Raw genomic sequence first — 3,364 nt, 5'->3', positions numbered from 1 at the left:
AATGTCGTATGACACTGGAAGAGTGTCGCATGCCTTCTTGAGAAATGTTGTACGATGCTGAAAAGTGTCACATGCCTTCTTGAGAAATGTCGTACGACACTAGAAGAGTGTCGCACACCTTAAGGAGAAGTATCGCTCTCCCTTAGTAAAAAGTGTCACACGATTTTTGTGAAAAACCTGCGCGTGCCATCAGCGGGCACTTTTCTTAGTGATCCGATCTTTTTGAGAGTGGTTTTGGATACCCTTTTGGGCGTTCTTCAACCCTATGCTGTTGCATTTTGAATTCTGTCAGTTTCTCTTGAAATCAAGTTTTTGTGTTTCTGTTTTAGTCTCTTGGGGTTTAAAATATATCGTTTAAGTATAAGTTGACGTATATTTAAATCCTTATACTTAAGATATATTTTAAGATATGCGACAAATCGTTTGAGATAGTTTTCAGACCTCTCAGAGATAAGTTATGGATTCTAAGAAATTTCAAGGCTTCAGAAATCCAGACTTAGCCAATTTTCAGGGCTTCAAGATTTCAGGCTTAGCCAAATTTTGGGATTCTACATTTTACCCTAGCTTGGTGTTTTGTTGATGAGTGGTCTTTTCTTGTGCCCTCATCTTGTTGTGGTGGTTGTTGGATTTTGTTTGGGTGTATCAGTTGGGTAGTGGCGTTTGGAGATTCGTTGGTTGCCGGGATTGTGTTGAAGTCTTCCATTGCGATCTTTGTGATCCCTGTATGATGTTGTCTTGTGCATTCATACTTGTAAAAAAAAAAAATATCTTGGCTTGATTTGAATCCTTGTTTCCAAGGATCTCCGGGCGGGGCATTACATGCCCATTGCTGCTACTTTCCCAATTGTGGGATTTAATAATATAATATATGTAATAAATGTATTTTGTATTAAAAAAAATTCTTAGACCTTTATAAATCGAGGGATTATGTAATGCATTCTGTAAGGCAACAAGGTAATAAAATTAGTTTTATTTTCTTGTGTATTTATCTTTCTATTTGCCTTTGAATTGGTCTTAGAGCTTGAAGAGACTGAGTGAGGAAAAATATTTGTTGGTTTTGAGGAATAATATAGTAGTTAAATCAAGTTTCTAATGCTTTGTTGATTGTAGATAAGTAAGCTTGTAAAGGTAGAGTCAAGTTGATACAAAGATGCTGCCAATTTAATTCTTTGATTAAGTAAAATCAAGTTTTGAAAGGACCTAAAACCTTGTACAAAGAGACAAGAAAGATATATCAATGAAGAATCTTAATACAATTATGGAACACCACCTGTCAAACTACGGGGACACACCATAGTTCCCAACAAGAGGGCAAAAAACTTGCCCAAAAAAAACAAAAGACCATCAAGATTTATATTTTGGTCCAGTCTTTTGAGAATATAAAGACATATCAAAAGAAGGTTTGGAGGATTTTAATTTTTTTCCCTTTAATTGATGTCCATCCATCCTCCACCTTTTTAGAAGCCATCTACCAATCCAAAGATAAACTTGAAGAACTAGGGCAAACCACAAGAGTTCCATAGGGAGGAAATGGGTAACATCACTGCTAACCCTCGAAACCCTCACAAAAGAAACATGGACCTCAATGTCCACAACAATAGGAGATAAGACAGTTGAATCAAAGCCAACAACAATGTTCAAGATAGAGTTAGCAACAAAAGAAGAGACAACTTTAACATTCTGAACCAAAGCCGCCTTAGAGACATCATCCGTATCATCAAAGACAACAATAATATCATCTGCCAAAGAAAGATCATTATGAGATGAGTTATCCACCTCATCCATTTCCTTGGAAACTTTTTGAACCATATAGTGATGGTACAAAGCCCCCAACCATCATGAAGGTGATTTCTTTGAGCTAACCTTATTAGAGGAACATTGCACAACGAGATGACTAGTCTAAGAACCATTTGGAGAAGCCAAAGTAATCTGTTTAGGGAGACCCTTGGAGACATCAAGCTCCATAAGAATGCAAGCATACGTCATCTCAAAAGACTCCAAATCAACCATCTAGAAATCCCCAATGACCTCCCCCACAGCCTCCAAGACTTAATCTAGCTAAAAGTGAAGGGGAAGATTCAACAATCTTACTCATAAAGGTATCTTATTAAAGGATTTAGTAGCCAGATCAAATCTCTAATACCAAGGTTTGGCCATCAGAGGGAACCTCTCTTGCCAAGAGAAAAAACTACACATAATGGTTTTCCAATTTGCAACATTTGCAAATTTTACAATAAAACAACCCCTTGCCACAAGGTAAACCATAACTATATCAGTTTTGATTGGTTCTCAATGTTTGGAAATCCAAGCATCTAAATTTGCAAAGATTGCCAGTTTAATATTTGAGAGAAGGTATGAGCTGATTTCAAAGATTGAAGTCTAATGAGAAAATATTTTTTAAAAGAGGAAAATAAGCATTATATTGTCATTTGTGTAAGCTATACTTCATTAGCTTAGACTTGATTGGTATATTTGCTTTGTAAAACAAAATTTCAAATTGTAAACCATAGTTGTAATCTATGACCATTTATATGGCATCAGGGAGTAGTATAACTCTACTACAAATTCTGATATTTTCTGGTAAAAATTATGAATTTTGGGCTATAAAAATGAAAACATTATTTTGTTCTCAAGGCATATGGGATCTTATTGAAAAGGGTTTTTATGAACCACAAGATGAGTCTTCATTATCACAAGATGCAAAAGATAAATTACAAGATAATAGGAAAAAGGATGCTAAATAACTGTTTCTAATTCAACAATCTTTAGATGAATCGATTTTTCCTAAGGTTTCTACAACTAAAAAGTCTAAGATTGCATGGGATATTTTAGAAACAACATATCAAGTGACATCAAAAGTTAGCAAAACTACAAACTTTAAGGCGTGATTTTGAAAATTTGTGTTTGAAAGATTTAGACTCAATTGATCAATTTTTTGAATGTGGTTAATCATATTATATCATATGGTGATGATTTGATTGATCAAAAAGTTGTTGAAAAGTTACTTCATAGTTTTCCTAGAAAATTTGATGCCATTGTTATTGCAATTGATGAATCTAAGGATTTGGCAATACTCTCTATTGATGAGTTAATGGGGTCACTTTTATCTCATGAATCTAGAATGAACATAAATAACAATTCTTCCTTAGAGAATTCTTTTAGATCACATGTATCTTTTGTAGTGCCTCTCCCATTTAATTTCTATAAGTCACCATGATGGATGCAACCTTGTTGATCTTTCTTTGTGAAGTGATCATGATTGGGACCATGAGTGGTCTACACCCTTGATGCAATTAGATTTATGCTATTGTATCAGTTGCTTTGATTATGTCATTGCTGATTTATGAGATTATGGTGTGTTTGA

The 3,364-nt window shown here is 34.6% G+C and overlaps 1 pseudogene; it reads left to right on the top strand.

Annotated features, from left to right (window-relative positions):
* The first annotated feature begins 2,531 nt into the window (after nt 1–2,531).
* Nucleotides 2,532–2,888, top strand: LOC149542876 (uncharacterized; annotated as a pseudogene).
* Nucleotides 2,889–3,364: the final 476 nt, after the last annotated feature.

This window comes from Cupressus sempervirens, chromosome 8 (assembly GCF_028749045.1).
Source record: "Cupressus sempervirens isolate cs-2001-9-10 chromosome 8, ASM2874904v1, whole genome shotgun sequence".
Classification (NCBI taxonomy): domain Eukaryota; kingdom Viridiplantae; phylum Streptophyta; class Pinopsida; order Cupressales; family Cupressaceae; genus Cupressus; species Cupressus sempervirens.
Note: the sequence above shows the minus strand (reverse complement) of the source record. Positions and strands in the feature narration are given on the sequence as shown.